The sequence below is a fragment of the Brassica napus genome, chromosome A5 (genome assembly GCF_020379485.1).
Source record: "Brassica napus cultivar Da-Ae chromosome A5, Da-Ae, whole genome shotgun sequence".
Classification (NCBI taxonomy): domain Eukaryota; kingdom Viridiplantae; phylum Streptophyta; class Magnoliopsida; order Brassicales; family Brassicaceae; genus Brassica; species Brassica napus.
The window spans coordinates 9,921,689-9,939,862 of record NC_063438.1 but is presented as its reverse complement, the minus strand read 5'-3'; the positions used below and the strand labels follow the sequence as shown (position 1 = coordinate 9,939,862).

At 31.1% G+C, this 18,174-nt stretch overlaps 3 long non-coding RNA genes across 3 annotated transcripts; all 3 read right to left on the bottom strand.

Moving 5' to 3' along the window:
• Positions 1 to 10,471: 10,471 nt before the first annotated feature.
• Positions 10,472 to 11,492, bottom strand: LOC125609529. Its single transcript, XR_007339756.1, has 2 exons — positions 11,048 to 11,492; positions 10,472 to 10,723 (listed from the first exon to the last, which is right to left on the bottom strand). It is a non-coding gene; the product is annotated as an uncharacterized LOC125609529 (long non-coding RNA).
• Positions 11,493 to 11,681: 189 nt separating this feature from the next.
• On the bottom strand, positions 11,682 to 12,699 carry LOC125609528. The gene is made up of 2 exons (XR_007339755.1): positions 12,258 to 12,699; positions 11,682 to 11,933 (listed from the first exon to the last, which is right to left on the bottom strand). It is a non-coding gene; the product is annotated as an uncharacterized LOC125609528 (long non-coding RNA).
• A 778-nt stretch (positions 12,700 to 13,477) lies between these two features.
• On the bottom strand, positions 13,478 to 14,498 carry LOC125609527. Its single transcript, XR_007339754.1, has 2 exons — positions 14,054 to 14,498; positions 13,478 to 13,729 (listed from the first exon to the last, which is right to left on the bottom strand). It is a non-coding gene; the product is annotated as an uncharacterized LOC125609527 (long non-coding RNA).
• Positions 14,499 to 18,174: the final 3,676 nt, after the last annotated feature.

Genomic DNA, 18,174 nt, shown 5'->3' with positions numbered 1-18,174 from the left:
GCAGAGTACATAGCCGTGTGTGCAGCAGCAAATCAAGCAGTGTGGTTACAAAGACTATTTGAAGACTTTGGTCAGAAGTTTGAAGGAGGCATTCCGATCTTATGTGACAACAAATCAGCAATAGCAATTGGGAAGAATCCGGTGCAACACAGAAGGACGAAGCACATAGAGATCAAGTACCATTTCGTGAGGGAAGCTGAGCAAAAGGGAATCATTGAACTGAAGTATTGCAAAGGGGATGATCAACTCGCAGACATTCTCACAAAGGCATTGGGTGGTTCAAGATTTGAAGATCTAAGGAAGCAGCTTGGAGTCAAGTCGAGATATGATTAAGGAGGAGTGTTAAACTATATAATCTAATCTCTCCTTGATACATTTACATAAGTTAGTTATTTATGTTATTACACAAAGAGTTGTAACTCTTCAAGTTGTGTCCTTTAGTATAAAGAGTTGTGTCTCTTATACTTGTATTGATTCGATCTCTATATAAAGATCAATCATCTGTTGTAAACATATTACCGAATCTCAATAATACAAAAGTATTTTCAGAAAAGTTTATAAGCCTGAAACGTCTATCTTATTCTTTCTCTCGAACTCGTGTGTAACACACTGTGATCGTTGTGTAACACAAGCGGTTGGTAAAAGATTAACAGTATTCATTTTGCATTTTACTAGATAAATATTAAATATTATACCATTTTGAATTTTTTACAGAAGTTACAGAGATTACGAGTAACAGACAATTGAAAACAAGTTAAACAACAACGAAATACAAAACGGAAAACACAACACCTGATGAATCTTGAGTTACCAATGAAGAAGCTGGACAAAGACTTACACCAAGGGAAGTGGAGACTCATCCGGACATAGAGGTGGAGACAAAGGGGAGTAGCATCAAAGGAAAACCCAGGGAGACGAGCCGGTCTTTTGGCCTCCCCAAACTCGCCTCCATTAAGTAGCTACTACGACCGAAGCTCCTGAATCTACATCAGACGGACGCAGACACTTCCGGACACAGAGGTGAACACAATGAGGACTAGCATCAGTGAAAACCATGAGTTACAAGTCTAAAGCAAGCCCAAACTCGTCTCCAAAAAATAGCTACTACAACCCTAGATCCAGAAACTACATCAGACGGAAGCGTACGCTATGAGCATCAACACTTAACAATGCTGCTATGCCCAGAGGGACCACCAGAGCCAGGACATCAGAGAAGCTCTTATTTGGAAAGGATGAAGAAGCTAACCCGCCACAATACTGATAAATTAAAATCTTTGAAAGCAAAAATGTGTATACTTCACAATCATATGTTCATATGTACTTGACGTTGACAGTGATTCAATATATATTATTCTAACATCCACTTAAACTCATATACAAGGTTTTGCACATCCTTTGATGCATATGTACGATGCATGCATGCGTTCAACATATTGCATGTAATATTGTCTCGGTAGGAATGGTTCAACGTATTTACCAGGTCTAAGTAAAATTTGATGTTTAAAGAAAATAAGTCTTATCTCAAATGATTATTCATACGTAACTGTGGAAAGAATAATTTTTCAGCATAATGAGATCCGTTTTAAGTTCGATACTTCGATATTCTGATTTTGGCAGATGTTACCACATAGTGATTATATTGAAGATTTAAGATTTCAATTCCTGGTTCAAATGGTTTCGTAAACCTAGAAAATGAGCATGTAGTTGAGTATATGTCTCTACGTAAGACAAAATAGTGAATTGGGTTTGTATTCTTGTTTATGCATGTTCTGAACAACCAAAATTTAGTCTAAAATTATATATGTCAACCAATCGAGTTTTTATTTTCTTAAAAAACTCACAGCAAAAAAATCTCTGCAAAATCAAAACATGGCTGTAAATAATTTTATTTTCAGAGCAAAAAATTTGTGCTTTAGAAAATTACAGCAATAAAAGTTACAACCAATAAATCTACAAATTAAATTCTATCGCAAAAAAATATAAAGCTATAGTCCGTATCAATCATCCCCTCAATGTCGTAATGTGACTGACTGGAATTTGGAAGTATAATCGACGTATATTTGATCAAATAAATTGACACGTGACGGTGGATAGATCGTAATTAAGAATAGGGCAAAAACTGGAAAGTCGCGAATAATAAGAAAATTTCATAACAACACCGGTGGTGGCCGGTGACCAAAGTCAGCAAATTGCACCCGTTTTCACGCTTCTCGACACATTTCAACTCCTTAGATTCTTCCTAATATGTAAGTTTATATGTTTCTTTAGTATTTTTCCAGTAAAACCTGAACAATTTCTTTTAAAATTCCTTTAATATAACTGGCCATTCAGGTACCTGTTTGGATTTGAATTAGTATTTTGAGGTTTGAATTTATTCTCCTAAATTCCATTCTAATACTTTTAAAGTACTATCAAATTTGAATAATAACACATTGGATTCATATTTGTAAGACATCCTAAAAACTATAAAATATTTTTATATTGTTCAAATTCAAATTATATAGGTTCGGTTCAGATATATCCGAAATAAAAGACAAATTTAAAAGCAAAATAAAAAACATTTAAACTGAATAAAAAAAATCTAAAACACATCAAATTAACAAAATAACAATAAAGTGTTAAATTAAACATGAAATAAATATAGTTTCTAAATGATATGTGTTACTTTATAGATGGAATAAACTTGTTATTTTAAAGAGCAAATAATGAGTACTTATTTATAGGTAATTGATATTTAAAGTATTTATTTAAGTTTTAATATTTATTTTTATGTATCCTACCAAAATAAAAACTAAATTGATGATTTGGAGTATTTCATATATGTTTTACATATTTTTATTGACAATTAATTTTAGAATTTAGGTTATCGTTAGGGTTCGTTAATTGTTTTTTTGCATTTGGATATGTTTTAGTGAGACTTAGATTTCTATAGATTTGTTGACTATAAAAGTTAAAAAATTTGTTAAATTTGGAAAGAGTTGTAGAGAATTTTGTATATTGTAAAAATCTATGAAAATAAAATAATGTAATAATTCTAAAAATTCAAGGGAAATATGTAGTATTCTCAAATCCTTGTTTTGTGAGATAAAATGTTAAGAATTCATTTCCCAGTAACGCTTACTTTAATAGATTTGTAAAATCATTAAAATCTACATTTTTTTGAATAAATGATTTTGTATAGAATCATCAAACTAATAACACTAGCTATTAATGAGGATGTGAGAATCTATAAACAAATAACAATAGACTTAAAAAATTTAAAACTCAATAAATCCAATTCCCACTAATACCGCCTTATATTATTTTACAAGATTTGTTCGGCAATTTTTGCATTTTGGATTGGATAACGGATTTGTTTTTTTTTTGGTCCTGATTCGGTTATGATTTTGGTTATGCGCCCTACGCTTTGATATGTAATAATTATATAACTTGTATGTTTATTTCTAGTATATCGAGTTGTTCTTTTTCTAATCACTCAGTTTATTTAACATAAACATTTTCACTTTCTTCTCGTCTTTTGTTTGATTCCTACTATCGCCTTTTACTTTTGTTTTTGTTGTTATCGCCTTTTGCTTTATCTATATACTATACTAAAATGAATATATTCTGAGTCTTAAAGCTATCCAGGTAGGACTCTATCAACAAATTAAAATTCAAAGCATTTTACACCAGCAAAGCCCACAATTAAAGAATACCAAACATTAATATCAACAGAAAACATGCTTCAGGAAAATAGAAAGTAATGAAGAACATTAATATAATTAAATTAAAATGAAACAAACATAGAAAACCTTTGTATGCTTATATTATAGAAATACAAAAAAAACTAGAAAGTCATGGAAATTAACAAAGCCTTTTTGTATATTTTCATCAAGAACAGAATGAAGAACACACCATATGAAATTTTATGCATATGTATTTTTTATTAAACATCTGTTTTTAAAGTATAGATAGTTAAAAATTTACATGCATAAAATTTTATGAAAATAAGATATTTCATTTACATAACCCACCGAAAATTAATTTTCCTTATATTTTAAAGCTTTAAATTATAGTACAAATTTATTTTTTATTTGTTATATTGGGTAAAATTTATTTTATTATTATAAAAATTAACTATATGTAAATATATTAAATTATTTTAAATGATTTAATATTCTAATTTAATTATTATATTAAATTATTTTTAATATTATAATTTAATTATGTATATTAAAATCTGAAATGATTTCTTAGTTTATATATCTTACTTTAATATTTTGTTTTAATAAGTTGATTTATGTTGTAAAATTCATGAAAATATGTTATTCTTTAATTTTATAATTTATAAAATATTAAATAAATTAATTAAGTTACTTTCTATTTATTAATTGGTGCATCAATTTAATTATGAATACAAAATATGTAGACATAAGTATTATAGTAATTTTATTTCTTATTCTATAAATCAAAAATTTATTAATATTTAAAATAGTTAATATAAATTATGAAATTTATTATTTAAAATTAAATATTAAAAAGAAATGTATGTTTATATTTTTTTAAATGCAGTCTTAAGAAGATACTTAAGAATATATTTTTTAGATATCATATTTTGAAAATATTAAAATAATAGGTTAGATATGATATATATTTAATAATGAATAAATTAGTTGTAGGATAAAAAAATAGGAAGTTAAATAAATGTAATAGTCCAACCTAAACTATTTTTATAGATAAAAAGTGCTTATGGGCCATAGTATTTTACGGATGGATCATGGAAAAATCAGAATGCATTTTCGGGACAAGGGTGGTATAGCACACTAGAAGGTTTTGATAGTCTTATGGGAGCGAAAAATACAAGAGCGAGTCAGTCGCCTCTCCATTCGGAGATAGAGGCTCTTATATGGGCCATTGGTACATGAAGAATCTACAACAATTTAATATTACTTTGGCAACATATTGTCTCAGTTGGTGAATATGGTTTCAGAACCAGAAGAATGCCCAGCATTTGCAAGTTATTTGGAAGAAGACATAAAGGCCTTGAAGAGAAGTTTCAATAACTCAGAGCTCATTCATATACCACAAACACAAAATCCGAGGGCAGATAACCTTGCACGCAATGCACGAAAGCAGTCGCCGTTTGTTGTCCATATGGATGCGGAGCTACCGTATATGTTTTAATATTACAGAGAGTCTAAATTATTGTGTATATAAGTTCACACTTCACACAAATTCAAGCATATAACAATGTCATGCTAAAAATTAAGAAAATATAACACTTCATGCAACTTTCATAACATAAATACTTTTACGTACAAATGAAAATACTATTACGTAGAAATGAAGAAAATATTTAACATTTTATTCAAAAAAGTTAACAAAATATAACACTTCATGCAAGTGCATGGTTAAATATGAACAATTTCATAACATAAATATTTTTACGTATAAATGAAACAAATTCATGTACGTATTTAATAATTTGTATTGTCATTTTCCTTTCCTTTTCTGTTATATGACATATTTCTTAAAAAATAAAATAATGCTTGGTTAAATAAATTTCAACAACTAGAAAAATAAATATTTATAATAAATAAGTATCATCTCATATTGTAACCGTTATTGTTAATATGGTTACAAAAATTTGCAAAACCCTTCAAAACATATTTATATGAAAAATTTTGCTCAAACAAAATTATCAATTATAAAAATACTACATTAGTTAAGATTTTAAATATAGAAAACATGTATCAAAATAACTTATATAAATGGTTTCCCAATATTAAAAATAGGAAAACAAAAAGTTCTAATTAGCCGAAACAAAGGAGTATCGGATAGATATGAAAATATAAGGGATTGATTGGTAGGGACGTAGATTTGGATTTTTTTTCTTTAAAAATTAAGTTGTAAATTTTACAGCTTTAGCTTTAGATTTTATTGATGTAGAATTATTTCAAAGATTTAAAAGCACTAAATATAAAACTTTATGTTTAATTTCATAATTTTAAGTTCACTAACACAAATAGGTTAGTGGTCTTTTCAACTCAAAACCAGAAAAAAATTAATACAATTTGATTTAAAAAACATATTATATTTATTAATATAATTTAAAGTAAATTTCCAAAAACAAATATAAAATAAAAGTACTTTTTGATTAATAAAATTAAAATATTTCTTCGATCAATAAAAAACATATTTTAATATAAAATTATTTTAGTGTAAACTCCACCGCCCGTAGGGCGGACCAGCCACTAGTTAACTTAAAGACGAACTTAGTTTGGTAAGTACTTTACAATAATTAAATTTAGAAGTAAACGTTCAAAGATAAGAACATCTTCGAAAAGATATTCTATTAATAAATTTCCACAACACTAAATTTGAAGTTTAAAAGTGTTTTTCTCCAAAAACAAAACTTCAAACTTAACTTCAAAATTATTTGTATTTTATACTATAGTCTTTATATTTTTTATAATCAATTTAAATTCATAAAACTTTTGTAAATAATTAAGCACATATTTAAAAATATTACAATAATATTAATTAATTAAATGTTATATTAAAACATAAATTTTAAATAGAAATAACATGGTTAATATTAAACTTCAAGCAAAATACTGTATTATTCAGTAAAATTATTTTCGTATTGCATATATGATCAACTAGTACATTTCAAACTAAAAAAAATGACTCTCTATATTTTCAATTTGTATCTTACAAACTAAAAAATTTTGAAATCAGGTGGTCTTAAACTTGTAAATACATTAGATCTGAACAAGAAAGTAAAAGAGGAAAATAAAGATTTCTAAAAGACTTAATTTCAATCGATGATATTAATACTCGTGAATACATTCGATCTGAATAAGAAATAATGATACGAAAAAGACATCAAGACAACAACAACAACAACCATTTTCGGTTACACAAAATTTGTTTAGACAATATTTTGGAGATTTTGGAGGTTCCAGATCAAATTTAAATGATTATTAGTGTTGTTGTAATATTTATTGTGTAATATTTATATCTTCATGTAATTTCTAGAAGCTTTTTTTGTTGTTAAGTTTTTTTGTATTGTTGTTGTCTAAATTTTGTTTTAAAATACTTTAAATCTTATTATAAAATTTTATTTAATTTTATGTGTAAAAAATAAGTTTATAAGAAATTGAAATTTTTATGAGATATAAAGGATTAATACGATAAACGGAAAAGTATTTAAGAATTATAAATTTGAAATTTTGAAAAGTAAAATTTCAAGTATAATATTTCACTTCTCAAAATTTCAAATATAAAGTTCGAAGAGCATTGACGCAACATGTGATTCCTTTTTGTTTGTCCATTATTTTACTTAAATCTTCTAAAATGTATGCATCAGATCACTGTTTCCTTACATAGACAATCATATGATCAGTTGATAACTGACACATTATTTTCTTTATTTGATTATTATTCTTTAGTTTCTGGGAGCATTGATTATCTGAGACGCTGCAGTCTGAGTGAGTTCAGTTTGGAAGAAAGCGAAAAAGGAAATCCATCTTTTTCTCACAATTTTTGTTATATTATTAACTTCGTTATAGTTTTGCCAAAAATGACACTTTTGGTTAAACTTCAATTTTAATAAACGTAGAAAAGAGCGAATGATTTACATACAATAAAAAAATCTATAAATTAATAAACATTTCATGTATATTAATTCTGGAACATTACAACATGTTTTTGTAGCCAAGTGTTATCAATACGATGATTTTTTAGAATTCTTAAAAAAAATAAGTTAGTTCACATAAATATATATTATATCTTTATTAAACTAACTGTTAAATTAATTAGTAGTGTACAAAAAAATATTCTCAATTATTTTCTTAAATAAAAACTATAAAATTACCTCATATGATTAACATATATATGACAATTAATGATTATAAATAATATATATTTGATAACAATTTTTGTATTCTCTCTCTTTTTAATTAATTTTATATTATTAAAAGAAATTAAATATTCACATTAAGCATATAATAAAAAATATTTTTTTTTCTTATATTTTATATTTTATATTTTTTTAAACGACTATAAATTACTAAAAATGGTATATGTCTCACATTGAATATTTTGTGATCAATGGTTTAACTTTTTTTGTCAAGAAGAATAAAAATGATCATAAATCGTATTAATATGAAATCTCATTAATAAATATTCACATACATATATTAATTATTTAAATTATATACTATAAAAATATAAAATATGTTAATTTTAAAATTTGCATTGAAAAATTATTGAGATCTTACTATTTTAATTCTGAAATTTGTATTGAAAATCTCATATTAATTTTTTTTTGCTATTAACGGTTTAATTTTTGTTATAATAATAAATATTTTTATTAAAATATACTATATATATATATGTGTCAATATCACTAAAGTTTAATTATATACCATATAAAGTAAATAAAATGATTATTTTTATTTATTTACCAAAAACATGGCATTAAATAAATAACCCTCAAAATATATTGGTTTTGATTTATGTGATTACTCTAATGCGTATAATTTTATGTATACAAATTATTTTTTGAATATGTGATTTCTGATATGTTATTTGATCCTCACAATCCTAGAAATATACTTTTTCAAATTGATGTGACTTTTTAATATTGTAAGCGCTATATATATATATATATATTTATATATATTATTTCATTCAGATTAAATAATTCAGTCTTGATTTTTATTCTTAGAGAGCTTTTAGTGAATATCATGACAAGATTCCAATCATCTCCTTTTGAGTATGTTCGAAGAATGATAGATTTGATCCTCCATTTAATATTTGTTTCTTCCTAATACCATATCTAGCTATTGTAATAGTAAGAATAAGATATTTGAACTATTTATTATAAGTTATTTAGTTTATAATTTAATAAATCAAAAATTTCTTAGTTTACATATAATGGAATGGAAAAGTACTTTATATTTTTTATTGGTATATTCTTAAATAACTAACCTCAAAAGAGTAGGTTAATAAAAAAAGTAATTTATTTTGCTGTTTCAAAATTAAATGATTTTTAGACCGAACTGGTTAATATATACTAGACAAATATTTATATTTCGAGTTTGCATATATTCCATAACAACTTGATATATTAGATTTGAATACTAACCTGTGAATATAGTTTGCCGGTGATTTCTTCAAAAGTTTGATTTTTAGATATGTATCTGGAGTGGAACAAATTTTTACAGATGTCCGTATTTTTAAATTTAGACTTAAGTAATTCACAGAATTTACATAAGAAGTTAAAAAATAATAACAAAATTCATATCATTGAAACAAAAACGAGAGCGAAAGCACAATTTTATAGAGTTACAAAATGAAATTACTTATGGAGAGTCAATAGTAAACAAATTGAGAAAATAAAACCTAATCTCCTTTCGTTATTTTACAATTTCCTATCTTGTTTAATGATTTGTGTCAGCCGCAAAACTTAATTTTTTTGTCTGTATATGAAGTTTTAAAATAAATAAAATGAGCTGTAATATGTTAATTATTCAACAATGATTATACATTTAAGAGACCAACATTTGTATTCGTCATTTTATAATCGATAAAAAAATATAATTTTGCAAATGTTAAAATTATTTAATGAACAAACATAAGTATAAAAAACTCACCTCGCGCGTGCGTCCATGTTATTATCTAGTTATAATTAATAAATTTCAAGGGTTCTAAACAGGATTAGTATAGGCAATGAATGTGACTACAACCCATTGTAACGTTGGAATGCATTTCAATTGTTTAAAACGCGTATAACAAGATTATTCTGGAGTTGATAACGGTTTGGGACACTTTTTTATCTTTTTTAACACATTCAGACACAACTTGCTGGAGGGACACTTTCTCTCATGACACATCACATTATGGACTATACTGCCCCTCGCTGGCTGAACCGAACCATCCTTAGAGTTTTATTAATTTTTAATTCTGACTGGTTTGTGGGGACCAAACATAATATAAATTAGATTCCTGGGGAGCCGTTGGATGTCAATAGATCTAAGGGTGATGAGCTTTTGTGTGTAAAAGAAGTAGATTTTAATAATAAATTCATGGTTTCGCTGCTTTTTTGAAACTGGAACGAGCTACAGCTAGGAGGAGAAAGGAAAATTTTGTGGACGGGTTTTTGAAAGAACATACTCATTTTCATCTAAAATTTGAAAATAATGTATCATATTTTTTTTTTGTGTGGACGAGTTCATATCAAACATTTAAAGAGTTTTATTAATCCATATATTTTTTTAGCTTTTTCTAAACCTACAATTTATATATATGAAGTTTTTTTTGTGTACAAGGAGTTCGATCCAAAAAAAAGTATTATGGACAAGGTTCCATGGACAAGTACATTTACTCGTGGACGGAAAAATACATGTTTGATTTGTGGATACAATAGAAAATACAACTATAAACACAGTGGAATCGCTAAAACTTGAAGATTATCCAAAAATTGTACCTTTCGAAGCATTTAAATGGTTTTGGGGAGTTCACTTTTCAATATCCTTATTCCTAGAGAGTGCTTTCAAAGCATTTGAAGATAAAGAGCAGAGGGAGTTCACGTCTTCGTGTTCGAAAGAGCAGAGCCTTCTAAGTTCACTCGGGTTTGGATGAAAGGAGCCATGTCCGTCTAGACACCAAGACAACTCCAGCCACCAGTAACCACCGCCCATGTTCTCTTCAGAACAGAAAAAGTCGTTCCACCGCTCTAACCTCCAAACAAAAACCCAGAAAAGATGAAAAAATGTTCAGACCAAAATTTTAATCTTTAATTTAGTTCTAAACTTAAAATTCTCCGACGAAGACTCAAACTTTGACCCTTTAAACAGCAAGCGTACTTTGCATCTGAACAATATTTATCTACCTAGGTTGTTGAATTTTAGAATGACCCAGAAAAAAAAACAAATTAATCGATTAAGTGTTTATTGACAGAGTAAAAATGTGGACATGGATGTATATAAAACGTGGACATGGACACAATTGATCAAACCAAAATGTGGACATGTATATAAAACGTGGACATGGACAAAACCTCCTGCTGCGATTTGCGAGGGGTTGGTTCCTCAGAAGTCTTGGATTTATTCTCTTTCTTATTTGGCTTCAATTTCGTCATGGTTTGTTTGAAGATATTAAAAGGGTTTTCTGAGAATTATCGGGAAGTGGAGGAAGATGGGTAGAAAGTTGGAGAGGGAATCATGGAAACAAAACAAGCATAAAAAAATCTGGGTTCATGGTGTGATTCAACGAACGATGAAGGAAGAATGGAAGAGATTCGAAATTAGGGTTGGGAATTTGGGAAAGGGAAAGTCGATCTGAGTTTTGAAATCGGGAATGGAGAGAGAATATGTGACTCGTGACTTTTCAATAATAAGAAATAGTCTTTTCTCTTTAATTAATTAGATGAGATGGTTGGTCTAGTTTGAGGGCATGAATGACAATACACATTCATAAAGTGCCTGACCAGCAGAATGTGTCTATATGTGTAATTCATAAGTCATAATGTGTCTTAGAATGTAAAAATTTCAAAAAAGTATTATGGACAAGGTTCCATGGACAAGTACATTTACTCGTGGACGGAAAAATACATGTTTGATTTGTGGATACAATAGAAAATACAACTATAAACACAGTGGAATCGCTAAAACTTGAAGATTATCCAAAAATTGTACCTTTCGAAGCATTTAAATGGTTTTGGGGAGTTCACTTTTCAATATCCTTATTCCTAGAGAGTGCTTTCAAAGCATTTGAAGATAAAGAGCAGAGGGAGTTCACGTCTTCGTGTTCGAAAGAGCAGAGCCTTCTAAGTTCACTCGGGTTTGGATGAAAGGAGCCATGTCCGTCTAGACACCAAGACAACTCCAGCCACCAGTAACCACCGCCCATGTTCTCTTCAGAACAGAAAAAGTCGTTCCACCGCTCTAACCTCCAAACAAAAACCCAGAAAAGATGAAAAAATGTTCAGACCAAAATTTTAATCTTTAATTTAGTTCTAAACTTAAAATTCTCCGACGAAGACTCAAACTTTGACCCTTTAAACAGCAAGCGTACTTTGCATCTGAACAATATTTATCTACCTAGGTTGTTGAATTTTAGAATGACCCAGAAAAAAAAACAAATTAATCGATTAAGTGTTTATTGACAGAGTAAAAATGTGGACATGGATGTATATAAAACGTGGACATGGACACAATTGATCAAACCAAAATGTGGACATGTATATAAAACGTGGACATGGACAAAACCTCCTGCTGCGATTTGCGAGGGGTTGGTTCCTCAGAAGTCTTGGATTTATTCTCTTTCTTATTTGGCTTCAATTTCGTCATGGTTTGTTTGAAGATATTAAAAGGGTTTTCTGAGAATTATCGGGAAGTGGAGGAAGATGGGTAGAAAGTTGGAGAGGGAATCATGGAAACAAAACAAGCATAAAAAAATCTGGGTTCATGGTGTGATTCAACGAACGATGAAGGAAGAATGGAAGAGATTCGAAATTAGGGTTGGGAATTTGGGAAAGGGAAAGTCGATCTGAGTTTTGAAATCGGGAATGGAGAGAGAATATGTGACTCGTGACTTTTCAATAATAAGAAATAGTCTTTTCTCTTTAATTAATTAGATGAGATGGTTGGTCTAGTTTGAGGGCATGAATGACAATACACATTCATAAAGTGCCTGACCAGCAGAATGTGTCTATATGTGTAATTCATAAGTCATAATGTGTCTATAGACCACAAAACAATTAGAACAGTGAACAAAACTATTTCAGCATTATTACAGAACATATAAATAATAGAGTTGATAACGGTTTGGGACACTTTTTTATCTTTTTTAACACATTCAGACACAACTTGCTGGAGGGACACTTTCTCTCATGACACATCACATTATGGACTATACTGCCCCTCGCTGGCTGAACCGAACCATCCTTAGAGTTTTATTAATTTTTAATTCTGACTGGTTTGTGGGGACCAAACATAATATAAATTAGATTCCTGGGGAGCCGTTGGATGTCAATAGATCTAAGGGTGATGAGCTTTTGTGTGTAAAAGAAGTAGATTTTAATAATAAATTCATGGTTTCGCTGCTTTTTTGAAACTGGAACGAGCTACAGCTAGGAGGAGAAAGGAAAATTTTGTGGACGGGTTTTTGAAAGAACATACTCATTTTCATCTAAAATTTGAAAATAATGTATCATATTTTTTTTTTTGTGGACGAGTTCATATCAAACATTTAAAGAGTTTTATTAATCCATATATTTTTTTAGCTTTTTCTAAACCTACAATTTATATATATGAAGTTTTTTTTGTGTACAAGGAGTTCGATCCAAAAAAAAGTATTATGGACAAGGTTCCATGGACAAGTACATTTACTCGTGGACGGAAAATACATGTTTGATTTGTGGATACAATAGAAAATACAACTATAAACACAGTGGAATCGCTAAAACTTGAAGATTATCCAAAAATTGTACCTTTCGAAGCATTTAAATGGTTTTGGGGAGTTCACTTTTCAATATCCTTATTCCTAGAGAGTGCTTTCAAAGCATTTGAAGATAAAGAGCAGAGGGAGTTCACGTCTTCGTGTTCGAAAGAGCAGAGCCTTCTAAGTTCACTCGGGTTTGGATGAAAGGAGCCATGTCCGTCTAGACACCAAGACAACTCCAGCCACCAGTAACCACCGCCCATGTTCTCTTCAGAACAGAAAAAGTCGTTCCACCGCTCTAACCTCCAAACAAAAACCCAGAAAAGATGAAAAAATGTTCAGACCAAAATTTTAATCTTTAATTTAGTTCTAAACTTAAAATTCTCCGACGAAGACTCAAACTTTGACCCTTTAAACAGCAAGCGTACTTTGCATCTGAACAATATTTATCTACCTAGGTTGTTGAATTTTAGAATGACCCAGAAAAAAAAACAAATTAATCGATTAAGTGTTTATTGACAGAGTAAAAATGTGGACATGGATGTATATAAAACGTGGACATGGACACAATTGATCAAACCAAAATGTGGACATGTATATAAAACGTGGACATGGACAAAACCTCCTGCTGCGATTTGCGAGGGGTTGGTTCCTCAGAAGTCTTGGATTTATTCTCTTTCTTATTTGGCTTCAATTTCGTCATGGTTTGTTTGAAGATATTAAAAGGGTTTTCTGAGAATTATCGGGAAGTGGAGGAAGATGGGTAGAAAGTTGGAGAGGGAATCATGGAAACAAAACAAGCATAAAAAAATCTGGGTTCATGGTGTGATTCAACGAACGATGAAGGAAGAATGGAAGAGATTCGAAATTAGGGTTGGGAATTTGGGAAAGGGAAAGTCGATCTGAGTTTTGAAATCGGGAATGGAGAGAGAATATGTGACTCGTGACTTTTCAATAATAAGAAATAGTCTTTTCTCTTTAATTAATTAGATGAGATGGTTGGTCTAGTTTGAGGGCATGAATGACAATACACATTCATAAAGTGCCTGACCAGCAGAATGTGTCTATATGTGTAATTCATAAGTCATAATGTGTCTTAGAATGTAAAAATTTCTAAATAATATATGCCTTTAAAATAACATGATTTTCTATTAAAAATTAGAAAAAAAAACAAAAATATCATATGTTTAACTGTGTTAGAAGCGTATATAAAATAAAACAAAATAATATACATCGACGTAACATCTTTTAAACTACAATAAAACAGTAAAATACACATTGAAGTGTAGATGAATAAGAAACTGGGGTCACCATTCCCAAGTAATATGTTTCTGAAGCAGAGCCGACATGGAAACGAGACCACCAAAGCAACTGCTGTGTTAGATCGCAACTATCTCCTTTCCCAAAGCCATCAATATATTATCCCCAAACACCTTATTGTTAATCAATTACCTCTCTCCATATACGGGTATATATCTTTGATTCATGCATGTAATCCATTTGATACCGTTGTTATACATAGGGTTAGTTGGTGTTTTGGTGACCAATAAATTCACTACTATTAACATATAAAATTTGATACCTTTGATATCCAACTAGGTAGTAACACACACACCCTGTGCAGGGTGAAATTTTCATTAATTTGTTTTTCTGGGAATCAAGTACAAAAACTCTCTTAAGATCTACTTTGCTAGAGCATCGGCCAGTCTATTAAAGTTCTTGAGCTTTGCAAAGAGCCGATATGATTGCATTGAAGTTCTTGAGCTTTGAAAAGAGCCGATATGATTGCGATTGCATTTGCAGTAAGCGCAGATAGAGCAAAGGAACCGAATATAAAATTTGATTGCAGACAGAAATACTCAATAGAATACCATAAATCTCTAGAAATAGGGTTCTAGGAGTTTATCCACCGGATAAGTTAATGGGAAGAGAGTCTGACTGGACGATTAATCTTCTGACTCCAAGCTCATTGAGCTTTGAAAAGGGCCGGTCTTATTGCAATTGTCTCCGTAGTAACGGTCGATCTGACTGCAATATATAATATATTGATGTTGTGAACAAACGCGAATCAACTAGAATAAAGCAAAGTAGAGCAAAAAAGTATTGAGCCAAATACATGTTTAAGATTCACTACAAGAAAACAGCGGTATTCTGACGGACGTTCCGACGGAAAATGAATTCCTCGGAATATACCGAGGAATTTCCGAGGCAATTCCGAAGAAACACAAAATTTGGCTTCCTCGGAATTTCCTCGGAATATTCCGACGGAATTCCGAGGAAAATTCATCTCGTCGGAATATTCCGACGGAATACCGAGGAAACTAGTATTCCTCGGAAAAAACCGATAAATTCCGAGGAAATATTATAGACGTTAGAGAGCCGTTGGAGAGCCGTTGGGGGATTTTAAAAATTCCGAGGAAATTCCGACGAACTAGCCGTTTGCATCAGAATTCCGTCGGAATTTCCTCGGACCGTCGGCAGGATTTCAACTATAAATACAAGCACCCCTCTTCCTCTTCATTCACTCCATATCTTCATCCTCCCTCTCACTTTTTTTACACACGAATTTGATTCATAAAAAACATGTCTTCTTCAAATTATTTTCGTTCTTGGATCGATCGACCTCATTTGGATCCGAACACGAGATTGCTTACGGAAGAATACCAACAAGGTATAACCGAATTCATGGGGTTAGTTCACCGACAACCGGAAGCAAAAACAGGTATGTTAAGATGTCCTTGCTCTAATTGTAAAAATAAAAAAGTTATTAAACAATGGGATGTTTGGACTCATCTATATTTGAGTGGGTTTACACGAAGTTACAAAATTTGGTATCATCATGGAGAAACTGATTATGAACATGGTAGTACTAGCGAACCTCAGCCAGCGGTTAGATTAGAAGATCCAATTAGAACGGATGTAGATTACGGTGTAGGTACTGAGCAGATGGTAAATGATCATTTTAGAGGGGAAGATTTACCCAATGCCGAAGCTAGGAGATTTTATGATATGTTGGATGCTGGAAAGCAACCATTGTACGAAGGTTGCAGAGATGGTCATTCAGCTTTATCATCTGCTACAAGATTGATGGGCATTAAGACGGATTATAATTTGGCTGAAGACTGTGTGGATGCGATTGCTGATTATGTAAAAGGTATTCTACCCGAAGATAATGTAGCTCCTGGCTCATACTACGAGGTTCAGAAACTCGTAGCTGGTCTTGGTTTATCGTATCAGGTAATAGATGTATGCAGAGACAACTGCATGATTTATTGGAGGGCGGATGAACAGCGGGTTTCATGCAAATTTTGTGGGAAGCCTCGTTATAAAGATACGAGTGGAAGAGTTCCAGTACCATATAAAAGGATGTGGTATTTGCCTTTGACGGAAAGGTTGCAGAGGCTGTATCTGTCTGAACGCACAGCGCAACCAATGAGATGGCATGCGGAGCACTCAACAGATGGTGAGATCAGACATCCTTCAGATGCAAAAGCGTGGAAGCATTTCCAATCAAAGTATCCCGACTTTGCGTATGAGAGAAGAAATGTCTACCTTGGATTATGTACTGATGGTTTCAGCCCGTTTGGCAAGAGTGGAAGACAGTATTCTCTATGGCCAGTCATTCTTACACCATACAACCTACCCCCAAACTTGTGCTTGCGACGAGAGTTTTTGTTTCTCTCGATTCTCGTTCCCGGACCAGAGCATCCTAAGAGATCACTTGATGTGTTTCTTCAGCCACTAATATATGAGTTGCAACAACTATGGGCTCAAGGTGCTGAAACATACGATGTTTCGTATAAAGAAAACTTTCAAATGCGGGCAGTACTAATGTGGACAATAAGTGATTTTCCAGCATATGGTATGTTATCTGGATGGACAACGCATGGAAGGCTATCATGTCCATATTGTCAAGATAACACTGATGCTTTCCAACTAAAACACGGAAGGAAAACGTGTTGGTTTGACTGTCACAGGAGATTTCTACCACCAGATCATCCATATCGTAAAAGTAGGAATTTGTTTACGAAGAACAAGAGGGTGTTTGACAGTCCACCTCCGGAAATTCGTGGGAAAGATTTGAAGACACAACTTAGAGATTTTGGTGCAGAAAGGACGCCAGACGTCGGTGGACATGAGCATTTTCCGGTAGATGGTGTTGGAAACCTACATAACTGGCACAAAAAAAGTATTTTCTGGGATCTGCCATACTAGGAGGATCATCTACTAAGGCATAATTTAGATGTCATGCATAGTGAGAAGAACTTTTTTGACAATCTCATGAACACGATCCTTAATGTTCAAGGTAAAACAAAGGATAATTTGAAGTCAAGACTGGATTTAGTCGATATATGTGCTCGTTCAGAACTTCATGTTGATGAGAGTGGTAGGGCTCCTTTTCCCATATACCGACTTGATGCAGCGGGAAAGGATGCGTTCTTTGATTGGATTTCAAACGATGTGGAATTTCCAGACGGTTACGCATCTAATTTGCGTAACTGTATCGACAGAAAGGAAGGAAAGTTTACTGGCTTGAAAAGCCACGATTGCCATGTAATGATGCAGCGCCTCCTTCCGTTTGCCTTCAAGGAACTATTACCACGAAATGTTCATGAAGCAATTGCAGGGATAAGTGGTTTCTTCCGCGATTTATGCACGAGATCAGTGACTCTTGAAGGTATTGAAAATTTGAAGACTAACATAGCTGTGATTCAGTGCAACCTTGAGAAGATATTTCCTCCC